Here is a 15809-nt window from a genome sequence, read left to right as displayed (position 1 = left end):
GTGTCATTTTACATATACCCATGCTGGGTGAGAGAAATATCTTGGCAAAAGACAACTTTTCCAAATATTTTTATACAAAATTGGCATTTGACCAAGATATTTATCTCACCCAGCATGGGTATATGTAAAATGACACCCCAAAACACATTGCCCAACTTCTCCTGAGTACGGCGATATCAGATGTGTGACACTTTTCTGCAGCCTAGGTGGGCAAAGGGGCACATATTCCAAAGTGCACCTTTCGGATTTCACCGGTCATTTTTTACAGATTTTGATTGCAAACTTCTTCTCGCACATCTGGGCCCCTAGAATGCCAGGGCAGTATAACTACGCCACAAGTGACCCCATTTTGGAAAGAAGACACCCCAAGGTATTCCGTGAGGGGCATGGCGAGTTCCTAGAATTTTTTTTTTTGTCACAAGTTAGCGGAAAATGATGATTTTATTTTTTTTTTTTCTAACAAAGTCTCATATTCCACTAACTTGTGACAAAAAATTAAAAATTCTAGGAACTCGCCATGCCCCTCACGGAATACCTTGGGGTGTCTTCTTTCCAAAATGGGGTCACTTGTGCGGTAGTTATACTGCCCTGGCATTCTAGGGGCCCTAATGTGTGCAAAGTAGTTTGAAATAAAAATGTGTAAAAAATGACCTGTGAAATCCTAAAGGTGCTCTTTGGAATGTGTGCCCCTTTGCCCACCTAGGCGGCAAAAAAGTGTCACACTTTTGCAGTCGGAAGGAAGGCGGGCTGGGCACTGTAAGAGGGGCGTTACTGGGCACATTAAGGGGAACATAACGCCCCTCTGGGCACCTTCAGGGCTAATTTGCATAATCATAAAAGTCGATTTTCTCATAAACTACTGGACAGATTACAAGATAGAAGAGTACAGCCTATTCAAGGTAAGCTGTGCTGCATGACTGCTTAAAAATCCGATTTTGGGTTATGGGAGGTGACAGAATCCCTTTAAAGGTAACAGACTATTGCAATGAAGCTCATGTTGGATTTCTGTTTGGAAAGGCTAAATTAGCTCCGAAACCCGAACACACCATTCTTAGGCCCCTTTTACACGGGCGAGTATTCCACGCGGATGCGATGCGAGAGGTGAACACATTGCACCCGCACTGAATACCGACCCATTAATTCCTATGGAGCTGTTCACATGAGCGGTGATTTTTCACGCATCACTTATGCTTGCGTGAAAATCGCAGCATGCTCCTCTTTGTGTGTTGCGGTGCGATAATCGACGCAACGCAGGCCCCATAGAAGTGAATGGGGTTGCGTGAAAATCGCAAGCAAGTGCGGATGCGGTGCGATTTTCACGCACGGTTGCTAGGAGACGTTCGGGATGGAGACCCGATCATTATTATTTTCCCTTATAACATGGTTATAAGGGAAAATAATAGCATTCTGAATACAGAATGCATAGTAAAACAGCGCTGGAGGGGTTAAAAAAAATAAATAAAATTATTTAACTCGCCTTAGTCCACTTGTTCGCGTAGCCTGGCTTCTCCTTCTGTCTCCTTTGCTGAACAGAACCTGGGGTGAGCATTAATTACATGAACAGGACCTGTGATGATGTCACTCCGGTCATCACATGTTCCATCACATGTTCCATCACATGTTCCATCACATGTTCCATCACATGATCCATCACCATGGTAAAAGATCATGTGACGGACCATATGATGACCGGAGTGACGTCATCACAGGTCCTGTTCATGTAACGAATGCTCACTCCAGGTCCTGTTCAGCAAAGGAGACAGAAGGAGATGCCGGGCTACGCGAACAAGTGGACTAAGGTGAGTTAATTAATTTTAAAAAAAAATTTAACCCCTCCAGCGCTATTTGACTATGCATTCTGTATTCAGAATGCTATTATTTTCCCTTACAACCATGTTATAAGGGAAAATAATACAATCTACAGAACACCGATCCCAGACTCGAACTTCTGTGAAGAAGTTCGGCTTTGGGTACCAAACATGCGCAATTTTTTTCACGCGAGTGCAAACCGCATTACAATGTTTTGCACTCGCACATTTTCCCACAACGCCCGTGTGAAAGGGGCCTTAGGCTTGAACTTTGTGGGACTGTACTAGCTGTTTAGATTGCAGACTTTTTACAGCGTGATCTAGATATTCATGTGGATGACATTCAATTTTACACAGACAGTAATGTTATTCTGAGTTATATACAACCAGTTGAAATGCTTCTACGTCTGTCAGTAACCGCATTGAAAGGATTAGAAGGTCCTCTAAACCTGAACAGTGGCACTATGTTCCATCTCATCTCAATACCGCAGATTGCACCCCCAGACCAGCATCTGGTAGATTCTCTGCAAATTCTTCTTGGTTAACAGGTCCAGAGTTTTTGATGAACCAGAGCATAGAAACTCCTACTCAAGACGTCTTCAGTCTCCAAGACCCTCATGATGATCCAGAGATTCGCCCTGAAGTTAGTATCCTTATCACCAAGTCTGAAAGAAGGTCTGGCTTGGGCTGTCATAGCTTTGAACGCTTCTCCAGATGGTCAAGGCTCGCTCACACCATTGCAAGGTTAGTCCACATTGTAAAGCATTACCAAAGACAGAGAAATTGCAGGCAGCACTGCCCAGTGCTTCTTCCGCGGCAACACGTCCACTTAGTACCCCAACAAACCCAGTACAGGTTGTGCACAACCTCGAAAATTTAAAAGAGTCAGCACTTGATTGTAGATGAGAAAGAAAGCAGGCGGCACTCACCACTGGTATCGTCAATTCTTTTTTATTCACTAGGACATAGGTAGCAGAAGGGCTGGGGTGGACCGTAGCCTTTACAGAACGCTCGTAGCGAAGGCCGTTTTGCGCAACTGCGCTTCTTCCAGCCCTACTGCTACCTATGTCCTAGTGAATAATAAAGATTTGACGATACTAGTGGTGAGTGCCGCCTGCTTTCTTTCTTATCTACAATTTAGTCCACATTGTACATTTCTTTTGCGCTGACAAACATAACACTGAATGTTAGTTGGGACGTGTGCCATAAATCTTTCATCTTTCAAGTGAGTTGCTTGTGATACGTAACATACAGCAGAGTGCCTTTCACATGGAACTGAAATGTATAAATGATAAGCAAGATATTTCAAAAAGCAGCCCCATTGTCAACTTGAAACCAGTAATTGACGATCACGGCATGCTGAGGGTTGGTGGTCGCCTAAACAATGCAAAGTTAGAGATTTCAGAAAGGAATCCCCTCATTATTCCTGCAAATCACCATGTTACTATACTGCTGATATGGCATTATCATGAAAGAATCAAGCACTAAAGCAGACATTTCACTGAGGGTGCTTTAAGAGCCCCAGGTTTTTAGATAGTGGGAGCAAAAATACAGGTTGGTCATATAATTTACCATTGCATTAAATGTCGCAAGGCAAGGGGAAAACTGCAACATCAACAAATGTCTGATTTGCCAGTTGATAAAGCACCGAAAAATCGTTTACTTATGTTGGTCTGGATGTCTTCGGGCCATGGACAGTCACTGCACGTAAGACCAGAGGTGGTGATGTGGACAGCAAATGATGGGCAGTGTTGTTTACATGCTTAAGTGTACATGCTATACACATTGAAGCAATAGAATCCATGATCGCTTCTAGTTTCATCAATGCTTTAAGACGATTTCTAGCCATCGGAGGACCAGTGAAGCAAATGAGATCTGACTGTAGAACCAACTTCATAGGTGCCTGCCAAGAATTGCAAATCAACTCTAAGCCAGTTCAAGACTACTTGGCCAACAATGGTTGTACATGGATCTTTAACTCCCCTCATGCCTCTCATATGGGCGGTTCATGGGAAAGAATGATGGGCATAACCAGCAGAATATTAGACTGTATGCTTATGGACTCAAACTTCTCAAGGCTCACCTATGAGACTTTAACCACCTTCCTAGCAGAGGTATCTGCTATCGTCAACGCAAGACCTCTTGTACCTGTATCTATTGATCCAGAATCCCCTGCCATTCTCACTCCAGCAACTCTTCTCACTCAGAAGTTTGGATCCGTTCCTAATCCACCTGAAGAGTCTTCTTCTGGTAACCTATATCAGAAACGGTGGAAACACGTTCTGGCCAACTGTTTCAGGAGCAGGTGAAAAAAGGAGTACTTAACCCTTCTTCAAGGACGTAGGAAGTGGCAGCAAACCTACAAATAGTAGATCTGCAGCACGCCAGACCTGCAGGGTATTGCGATAGTGAGGTCACGGTTATGGGCAAGCGAGGGTTACTCACTTTTTGGGGGGGAACCCTGGGCAGGCATGCGGCAGTGAAGGAGAGGTTGACACAAGTTCCTCTGGGGCACACTCTGTATGTAGGGAACAGGCCTGATGGTGGATGAGGTGCCCTGGATGTTGCAGGCATTTTGAGTGCCTGGGGCAAGGTCCCTTTAAGGATCGTGACGCCAGTGCCTATAACGGTGGCACACCGATTTATAGCAGTAGTAATTGAAGTACACAGATGGTATGGTGAACCAAACGTTGCTTTTACTTGGAAAACAGTCCAACTTTATACAGACAGTTGATTATGCAGTCCCTTAAATCATATCATTCATTCACAAGCAGGTTTATTGCAGTAGATGGCAGGTATTAATCTTGCAAGATACTTGGAGGGTAAACAGTTAATGCTTCACAGTCAAGGCTGCTCTATCCCCACAGCAATTCTAGCTGGCTGGATCCCAAGGCCTGGATGCCTAAATGCTGGCTTTAATCCTTGGTAATAAATCTTCCTCCCGTATTGACCCTTGCTTCTATCTTATAGTACCTCTGCCCATCAGCTTACTTCTCTGAGCTGGTTGTACTGTTCCTGTTGTGAGGGAAGCTGCAGGTTTCTCCCAGGAGGTTCATCCCTACTACTGGGGTCACTTCTTCTGTGGTTGAAGGATTAATGGTCTCCAGGCAGGCTGTACTCCTTCACTAGCCTCCTGGTGGCAACTAGAAGCCTGGACTATCTAGCTGCATGTCAGGACGAGGCCCTCAGCATATCTCTGGCTGGTGCCTTCTTAGTTCTGTCTCCACAGACTCCTGACTATGACCTACCCCCTCCCTGTCTGGGCCTGGACATTTATACTAGGGGCTCCCTATTTCCCTCTAGTGTCTAGGATGTCTAACTACACCCAGATAGCCCTGCTGAGCATATAACAGGGGAAACAACACATGTAAAAACACATTAAAATGCATATAAGAATATAACATCACTGTCCCTTGTGAGCAGAAGTAACACGTGACCCAATTGACCCTTGTGTAGTGTCCCACTCCTACCTAGTGGGACACTACAGATCTTGTTCTCATGAAAGGCCAGAAGGTGGAAAGAAATTCCTGTCCCATGGGTCTCATCTCAAAAATCTTCGCTAGTGAAAATGGCAAGGTCCGTAAGGTCGGAGTGACCATCACAAAACAAGGCGATCCCAAGTACGTCATCAGGCCTGCATCTGAGATTGTTCTCCTCTTACCCGTTGAGAAATTATTTCTTATACCTTTAGGAACTTTTTAAGAACTTTTCATCCATTTAGTCATCTATCTTCGGACTGTTCCTGTCCACCCATTCTAGTTTACTGTGTTTTTTTTTTTATTGCCTTTTGTCTTTCAGGTTCCAGTATTTTCATTGAACATCATATGGACATTCATGTTTGCATATAGTGTGAAAACCTAGGATTTCAGACAGGGAGTGTGCTGTCCCAGTATTTTATTTCTTCCATTTAGATAAATGGCTGTTTGTGTTATCATAGCATTACCATGTTATGTAATACTGCCACCCTGTGGTCACTCTTGTTGTAGGTTTCCTGAAATGTATTATGTAAATCCCATTGCCTTTGCTCTCTGTTCTACTCCTCCCTTTCTGTGACATCATATCGTGGTTGTTCTGGTCCTGTGTCTTCCTTTCCTTCAGCAGACTCAGAGCTGGTGAGAGGATTTCGGTTGGACCTCTAATGTCCTTTAGTATCCTCTGATTTCCTCTTTGTGTTTTGCTTAAGGTAAACTCAATAAATTACCAAAGCATCTCCATTGTATTCTCCTCACTTGATTTTCACATACAAATACCCCAGGGATATTAGTGAGTTCAGCTATCTACCATTGCTTGTACAGAGATAACCACTCACAACCAGTCAGAGACTTCTCTCATGTACATCTGTGGCAGAATATGCTGGTCTGGTCTGAAAGGAGAAGATGTAAAAATGAGAACATCTACATCTGAGGAGACTTCACTGGATCCAAGAGTTATGGGGCGTTGTATGTATTACCATGTATGTGTTGTAGTGATTTACGTAATGTAACAAGGGAAGGGGTTAGGTTGAGAGTATGGTATGGGGGCGCAGTTTCAATTTTCGCCTCAGGCTAGGTGCACCCCTGCCCGCAATCAGATACGAACTGAGTGTATTAGAAATTACTATGATGCAGGCAGTACGGGGGCCCCCAGTTGGCCCAGGAGATGCAGCTGATCATGGTCACATGCATGAACCCTTATCGGGAATAAACAGTCCCTTTCTGACAATTGCCTGCTCAGCCAGCACATGTAAGTGCATATCTGTGCATAGGTGATATCACAGCTTATCTACTCCCCCCATGACCTCCACAAAGGTCACAGAGCATGCATGAAAACTCTCCCATAGAAGTCAATGAGGTCCCTCCAGATTAGGCCTTGTTCACATGTCAGTTATTTGATCAGTTATTTCCATCAGTTATTGTGAGCCAAAACCAGGTGCGGGTCAAAAACATTGAACAGTTTCAGATCTTTTTATTATACCTTATCTCTGTGTAGCCTCCACTCCTGGTTTTGGCTCACAAAAACTGATGGAAATAACTGATCAATTAACTGACGTGTGAACAAGGTCTTATTGTGTCTATGGTCTATGGTGGCTGCTGTAAAGCATATCTCTCTATACATTGTTAAGAACAGCTCAGGCGAGATGGCAGCCCCCATAATCATGGTCAGGATATAGAATGCATAAATCTGCAATCAGAAAATACAAACAGATTAGTGGATGCATGTTGCTATCTGATTTAACTAACAGATGAAAATTTCGGTGAATTTTGATGACGCATCTCCTTTAAGGCTGGAAAGTGAGTCCTTATCCTATTAACAACAATTTTTGAGAAGACAAAGGTTCTTAATGTCTGATTGTCTCCTGAGAAAGTCCTACAACCTTTTATGAAACTGATCTGTTCAGGGAACATCTGATAAAATCCTATTCTTGATTTCAGGATCCTCTACATGGCCGTGTTTTACATGCACAGTAGATTCTGTATTTGAACCTCCAGAATATGATGTCAGTGCTATTCATCTGAGCGGTGAACGCTTCTATTTTTATGTCTGCATTTGAAATAAGCAGCGTGTCCTATATTTGGGGCCTTTTCTCCCCCACTGCAGTCTGTGGAGGATGCAAAAATCTGAAGCACCTGCATTTTGTTCTCTGCGCATATCTATATTTCTATCTGGGCGAATCACATATATTTTATACAGACAGGGTCCATGTGGAGACTTTTAACAAGATGAAAATGATCAATATGTAAATATATCTACGAGGGTTACTTATTGCATTTGATCCTCAACCTTGACTCTGTACTCCACTGGAGAATGGGGCAGCAAATGAGCATAATGGCTACACAGAGTAGTTCAGAACTTGGCAGTTAAAGGGGTTGTCTCGCTTCAGAAAATTAAATTTATCATGTAGAGAGAGTTAATACAAGGCACTTACTAATGTGTTGTGATTGTCCATATTCCCTCCTTTGCTGGCTTGATTCATTTCTCCATCACATTATACATTGCTCGCTTCCAGGGGTTAAGACCAACGCTGCAGCGCAGATACAATATGAGGTGGTCCCGGCCACCAGAGAGCTTAGAGGTTACAAGGGTTGGTGGTCATAGTTTCTAGTGGGAACACAGCTTGGCAGTTGCGATCTCTGATGGGCACAAAGATTAATGGTTAGAGTATCTAATAGGCGCTCTGTACAGTGGTTACAAGTACAACCTGTAAGGGGCATACTATTTGGCAGTACAGCATATTTTACATGCAGTTCATGACGGGTCTCTGAAGCCTGGCACTTCCTTGGCCTCTGGTCAACTTTTGAGGCTGGGATGGCATGTCTACTACCTGTTTTTGTACAAGAAGACACTGGAAGTGGTCTGCAACTACTTGCAGGATACCAAGGGCCTTCTGTTCACCTCTTGGTGATGGAGGCTATATAGAATACATACATGGGTAAAATTAGGATGGAAGGAAAAAGCCATATGGTCTGCTGGCTCCACCATCCAGGGGCTTCTGGCACCTTCCTCAGGATTATTCATAGTAGGGTGCAACTACAAATCTCTGAGGTCTGGCTTGTAAAACTAGCACCTGGGCATTGTGTAATGCTGGTATTTAGACAGCGTATAGCAGTGTGATTATGTCAAAATATAGTTTATTAAATCATTATATAGCTGTGATATTTGTGTATTTTGACAGCACCATTTCGATAGTATACGTGGCATGATTGGACACAGCACTGTTATTTGTGCAATTTACGTAAGTTCTAAATTTAAGTTTTTTTATATTGTTGTGTTTTTACTAGTCTTCATATTATTTTAAAGGGAGTCTGCTAGCACTTTTGATCTTGCTATAAACAACTGATAGCACCAGGCAGAGTCTGGGAAGAGCAGGACAAACATACCCTTTGTGGAAATTTTGTTAACAGGAGTAGGGTTAATATTAACTTTTATGCTGCCAGCAAGTGCCCAGGAAGTGGAGCTTTAATGTGAAGTACTGTCCGCATTGAGCTGTTTCATAGACCCTCCCCTCAGTGACAGCTGTAGCATCCAACTAGGAGACTACTACAGTCACCACCCAGAGCAGAGGGGAGAGGCTGTGAAGAGGCTAAGGGTTCGGCTGACAATACACTAATGTGTATGGGGCCTTTAAGGGCTCATGCACACGAGCATGTGTGCCCTGTGTCCATATTGCAGACTGCAATACACGGGCACCAGCCATGTGCACTCCGTATCATGGATTCTGACCCATTGACTTGAATGGATCTGCAATACACAAGATACGGAGCGGAGGCACGGATCGGAAGCCCACTGAAGCACTACGAAGTGCTTCTGTGGGATTTTGTTCCATGCCTTCACACTGCAAAAATAAGAACATGTCCTATTTTTTTGTGGTGTGGACTGTCTCTTGCGGATCGGGCACTCATTCAAGTCGAAGAGGCCGCATCTGCAAACGACGTGCACTGCGGTCCGCAATACGGGGCGCACACGCTCGTGTGCATGAGCCCTAACTCCAGACTTTCCAGAAAGTCTTTATAAACAGTGTGTTAGTAACCTGATATTATTAATGCTGCGCTTCAGATTTTCAGGATTTACAGTAAATACTTCATAAAGGGGTTGTCAAAATCTGGTACACAGCTGCAGCCAATCACTGGTCTCACCAGTCTTGGAAAGTACAACTCTGAGTCCAATGATTGGTTGCAGCAGTGTACTGGACATCACTGCTGCAGCTAAAAGCTAAAAAAAACATGCTGGTTGCAGAGACTGGTGAAGATGAAGTACATTATCATTTTACTGGCCCCACAGCAGATTAGTAACAGATAATAATAATAATAATAATAGTGTTTTAGGTATTTTTACTTGTCTCTGAAAATCTGTTTAACAGGCGGATACCCTGCTAGCATAATATCTCACCCTGGCATTTTATGATGGCTGGTCTTTCCCATATATTTATATGACTGTCTGGTATTCATGCAAATATTCCAAAATTGGGAGCTCATGTCTGCTGCTTAGTTCACTGTTTAGATTGCAGTTGAAACCATGGCACCAAAACGATTTAGTGTTGAGTGAGTCAGAGCGGAAAGAAAGATAAATTACTCTACATATATTGAACTGCGCACATGGTTGACATGTATTCGCGGATACTGGGCAGCCCTTATTGTCATGATTCTGATGGTTTGTGCCCAGTGTAGTATGTATTGTACTGGTGCTTTTAATTACATTTTTACTTTACATACATTGGGGGGAATTTATGAAGCCCCGTTAAAAAAAATAAAGTTGCAAATGTTGGGTCACCACCCTTAAAAAGTGGGTAGGAAAGTGTTTGTCCACGAGAATAGGTGTGTGCCAGATGTGGGGAGCTGACATAAAAACTGGAGTAACCTCTACCTAAGTGTTATATTTAAATTTATAAAAGTGATACTTTATAAACTTGGGGAAAATTGCATCGCAAACACCATTAGCATTGGTGTCTATGTGTCTTACCATATGTTCCTATTGAGCGCCACCTATGTGCAATCATTGAAGAGGGCCAAGGTTGCCGCACACACCATTCAGCTCCCCCGATCCCCGCTTGAGGGAGCCGATGCACGTCCAGGAGCACCCGCCTCAGGGTTTTTGCTCTCCCAGATGACTTGGTCACATTTGACCACGGCATCTGAGCGGTTAAATGTATGCAATCAACGTTATCGTCAATCGCATACATTAGTCCGGGGTGTCTGCCCTGGGCAGGAAGGGGTTAATGGGATTCTCTTTTTTAGAAAGAAATTGCATGTACATGCTTGAAACATAAGGTCTTTTGTCTCTTGTATTCCATTTCTGGAGCGTCTCTTCTGACCATCCAGCAGTAACCTGCCAACATTGCAGGGCCCCATTTACCTTTGTAACGCTTCTCAATGACTGCGATATCCTCATGAAAATGCTCTACCTGTTCATTACCGATTGCAATTGGAGGCACAGGACAGTGAGGAGTGGTGATCATGGTCCTACGAGGGACAGTAGTACTTACAGTTCCCGGTGGCAGTCCTCCTGCTGACGCTCCCTGGGGCTGTCCCTGGAGGGTGCACCCTTTCTTATTTACTGGTACAACCTGGTATTGGGGCTCCTGTCTGGTGGTAGCTGGGGTGCTCTTGATGGTGGGTGTTTGGCTGGATGCATAAAGTGGCCGGAGGATGACTGAGTTGATGGTAGGAGTAATAGTAGTACATATAGCAGCAAAAGCTCAGTTCCAAAGTATATGAATTAGCGGCAACAAAAATGATGGTAGCTGTGGTACTCCCTGAGTCCTATTCACTTTTCTATCTTCTAAAGATAGCCACAAGCGTGCGATACTCTCCTTATTACCTCCTTCTGCAGTTCCCAGGCTGAGGGGTGCAGACACTATAGATACGGAGGGCCAGTCAATCTCAATGTGCTAAGTGCTGGAGGAGATAATCCTTTCCACAGAAGCAATGCCTTTCTGCCATAAACGGCAAATAACTTGCTTTCTGAGGCTAGCACGGCCTGGATGGTTCTGAACCTTCTAAGATGACTGGACTATTTCTCTCAGGGGTCCTTTGGTAATGGTTGCTTCCTTGGCAGCTGAAGTCTCAGAAACAGAGGGTCTCTGAACTTGGGCCTAGCTCTCAGGAACTTGCACATGTATGCCTTCTCCCTTAGGGCTCATGCACCCATTCACTTGACAGTCGGATGCAGATCGCGGATGCAGTTGGACGCGGACAGTCGGATGCCGATTGCGAACCACATTCAATTGAATAAGTCCACGATCTGCATGCGGTTGCCCCACGGTCACTGCCCGTGCGTTGCGGTCCGCAGTACAGGCCTGGCCGGCAAACTCTGCTAGACTCGCACTCTCTAACTAACTAGCCAGGCGAGTGGACCAAGTCCATTACCCTGGTAACCTAAGCAGTCTGCCAAATAGTTAACAGTTTGGTTGCCTTAAACATTGCTATTGAGTATATAAACCTAATAAATCACAACATGTACCTTGTCAACTTTACATTAACTCTTTGGCAATAATTAACTCTTTGTAGTGGTCCTACTGGGTTACTGCAAAGTCATCATTATCTGATCAGTGGGGGTCTGACTCCCTGCACCACCGCCTATCAGCTGCTCGAAGAGGCCATGGAGCTCCAGTGAGCGCCGCAGACTCCTGGCAGCCTATACTAGGCCAGTGGCTTCACGTTCATGGCCTAGGCGCGGCTCAAGTGAATGGGGCTGAGCTGCAATACCAGGCACAGCCACTATGTAATAGACAGCACTATGCCTGGTAAATTGTGAGGAGGCCGCTGCTGATTGACAGTGGTCCAACACCCACCAATCAGATGCTAATAATCTATCCTAAAACAGCTGGAAAACCCCAATAAAGCAAAACTGTCTTAGTTGCCTATAGCAACAAACCACAGTGCAACTTTCTTTTTACTAGAGTAGTTTAAGAAATGAAATCTGCTCTCCGGTTGCTATAGGCAACTAAGAGAGCTTTGCATTAAAGGGGTTGTCCCATAAATAATATTCTAGTTTTCAAACCAGCCCCTGGATCTGAATACTTTTGTAATTTCATGTAATGAAACATTTAGTATAGCTACCGATTTAGGTTTTGTTGACTATCTGTATAGCGCCACCTGCTGTTTGCTCATTTTCTAATTTCCCTGTCCTGCTCACTGAGATGGAAGCACATGCTCAGTCCTATCCTTCAACTGCAGCAGAAAGGACATGCACCCTGAGTAATGAGACTCTTACCTAAGGCTACTTTCACACTAGCGTTGTTTTAATCCGGCGTTCAATTCCGACACTGGAACTGCCCGCCGGATCTGGAAAAACGTGTGAAAACGGATTACATTTGAATCCTGATCAGGCTTTCGATCACAATGGAAAAATGCATTGGAAAAAACGGATCCGCCATTTATGGACTTTAACTTTTTTTTCACATTTTTCGAGTTTAACATGCAAAAGCCGGATCCGTTTTGACTGAACACACGGGGCCGGATCCGGCGTTAATGCAAGTCAATGGGAAAAAAGCCTGATCAGGCGTTCAGTCAAAGTGTTCAGGCTTTTTGGCCGGAGGTAAAAATACTGCATGCTACGTTTTTCTGAAAAGCCTGATCAGTCAAAAAGACTGAACAGAAGACATCCTGATGCATCCTGAAGGACTGACTCTCCATTCAGAATGCATTAGGATAAAACTGATCAGTTCTTTTCCGGATTTGAGCCCCTAGGACGGAACTCAGCGCCGGAAAAGAAAAACGCTAGTGTGAAAGTAGCCTAAGCTGCCATGAATTTAGCAGAACTTTGGAACAATGAATAGATTATGTATGATTTTATTTTTTTACATAAATTATGGGATTTGGTAAATCTGCCCCATTAAATGTAACATAACAGAACATGACCAGGGCAACAAACAATTCAGTAACTGTATTCTATGCATGTGTCCCTTCCCTTCCATAGCACAATGCCCATGCACTCAGGGTAAGCAGCTGCCTCCGCGTTCACCCAGAGAAGCAGGATAATCCGATTTCGGAAAAGAAGGGATGAGGTTGTACTTCAAAAATACAACACTTGTGGGGTCAGTTTTCAAACTGGTGTAAAGTAGCACTGGCTTAGTTGCCCATAACAACCAATCAGATTCCACCTTTCATTTTTGACAGCTCATTTGGAAGCAGGAATCTTATTGGTTGCTATGGGCACCTAAGCCAGTTCTACTTTACACCAGTTTGATAAATAACTCCATTGGACTGGGAACTTAAAGTGGCCCTGGAAAAAATAAAATAAAAGTGGTGCCATGTTGTAGGCTGGTCCAACCGGACAGAAGGCGGGCCTACATAAGTAGTCGGGGACAACAGAAGCAGGCGGGATAAGCAATACTGTAGTACGGAGCAAAATATCACCCCAAAAGAAGTAAATATCACAGTGAAGTACAAAATACTGCTGTCCGCACCACAGTATGAAACTGCATCATCATCCTGATGTTCAATTGAGGAGGCCACCTTTAGCCATTGGCGAGGTGCATAAGTGCCTCATGCTCCTACATTAATAAAGCTGAGAGCATCAGATTGTTATGTACCTGGCTGGCAGCTGTGCGGAGTGCTCGGGTGGTGTCCTGGAAAATTGCCCACTGGAAAATTTCCCTGTAGGGTCTATGGCCAGTCCTTCCCTGCACTTGTGTGTCAGACATAATAACAAGCGTGAATTAAAGGGATTCTGTCATGAGAAATTGGTCCTATAAGCTAAACATATGGCGATGTCCCTTGAAAAACACTGAATCCTAAAGTGAGTTTATTAAATGCCCCTGTGGCTCTATATTCATAAAAAAGAGGTTTATATCACCTGTCAATCACTTCGAAATGTGTCCAAGAGGACGTCTCATGGTGAAAGGTGCCCGGCTGCATCCATCTCGTTTAGGTGCCCAGCGTCGCCTTCAATGCTGAAATCGCCGCCCTCCCTTTCTTTCGATCCGCCTTTCTTAGTTCAACGCCGCCTCTCGTACGTCCGCTCGATTCAGCCAGATCCCGCGCGTGCGCACTAGGTATAACCTGATGCGCCCGTGCGGACTACTGGCAGCGGTAATAGGGCAGTCAGTGGAGGTTCGTGCGAAGTGCGCCGGCCGGCGCATGCGCACTTTGCTAAACGAGGCCGCTTCCAGTAGTCCGCACGGGCGCATCAGGTTATACCTAGTGCGCACGCGCGGGATCTGGCTGAATCGAGTGGACGTACGAGAGGCGGCGTTGAACTGAGGTAGGAGGATCGAAAGAAAGGGAGGGTGGCGATTTCAGCATTGAAGGCGGCACTGGGCACCTAAACGAGATGGATGCAGCCGGGCACCTTTCACCATGAGACGTCCCCTTGGACACATTTTAAAGTGATTGACAGGTGATATAAACCTCTTTTTTATGAATATAGAGCCACAGGGGCATTAGATAAACTCATTTTAGGATTCAGTGTTTTACAAGGGACATCGCCATATGTTTAGCTTATAGGACCAATTTCTCATGACAGAATCCCTTTAATATTTGTCTATCTATCTATCCAGGCTCGGACTTGCCCACTGAGGAGGCGGGGGATTCCTCGGTAGCCCCCCAGTCTCCTGCGCCCAGAGATAAGACAGTGGAGTAATTATTTCTCTTGTTTCTCAGGAGACTGGGGGCTACCGAGGAATACCCCACCTCCCCGTGGGGGCTACTGAGAGATTCCTTGGTAGCACCCCAGTCTCCTGAGAAACAAGAGAAATAATTACTCCTCTGTTTTATCTCTGGTCGCAAGAGACTGCGGGGCTACCGAGGAATCCCCCGCCTCCTCAGTGGGCAAGTCCGAGCCTGGATAGATAGATAGATAGACAAATATTAAAGGGATTCTATCTATCCAGGCTCGGACTTGCCCACTGAGGAGGCGGGGGATTCCTCGGTAGCCCCGCAGTCTCTTGCGACCAGAGATAAAACAGGAGACTGCGGGGCTACCGAGGAATCCCCCGCCTCCTCAGTGGGCAAGTCCGAGCCTGGATAGATAGAATCCCTTTAATATTTGTCTATCTATCTATCTATCCAGGCTCGGACTTGCCCACTGAGGAGGCGGGGGATTCCTCGGTAGCCCCCTAGTCTCTTGCGACCAGAGATAATACAGAGGAGTAATTATTTCTCTTGTTTCTCAGGAGACTGGGGTGCTACCAAGGAATCTCTCAGTAGCCCCCACGGGGAGGTGGGGTATTCCTCGGTAGCCCCCAGTCCCCTGAGAAACAAGAGAAATAATTACTCCTCTGTCTTATCTCTGGGCGCAGGAGACTGGGGGGCTACCGAGGAATCCCCCACCTCCCCGATGGGGAACTCCTCGGTAGCCCCCCAGTCTTCTGCGCCCAGAGATAAGACAGAGGAATAATTATTTCTCTTGTTTCTCAGGAGAGATAATTATTGTAGCCACTAGGTGGCAGTATTGCACAGCGATGCAGCCTCCTACTGGTGTAAATTGTACAGGAGGCCCCGCAGTATCTTCTAAACTTCCCGGGCTGTTGGCAGTGAAGGAGGAGAGAACATGTCTGGCCATCCTCCTGCCCTCCCTGCTGTC

Source organism: Bufo gargarizans, chromosome 6 (genome assembly GCF_014858855.1).
Source record: "Bufo gargarizans isolate SCDJY-AF-19 chromosome 6, ASM1485885v1, whole genome shotgun sequence".
NCBI classification, from domain to species: Eukaryota; Metazoa; Chordata; class Amphibia; order Anura; family Bufonidae; genus Bufo; species Bufo gargarizans.
This window is presented reverse-complemented; position numbering follows the sequence as displayed.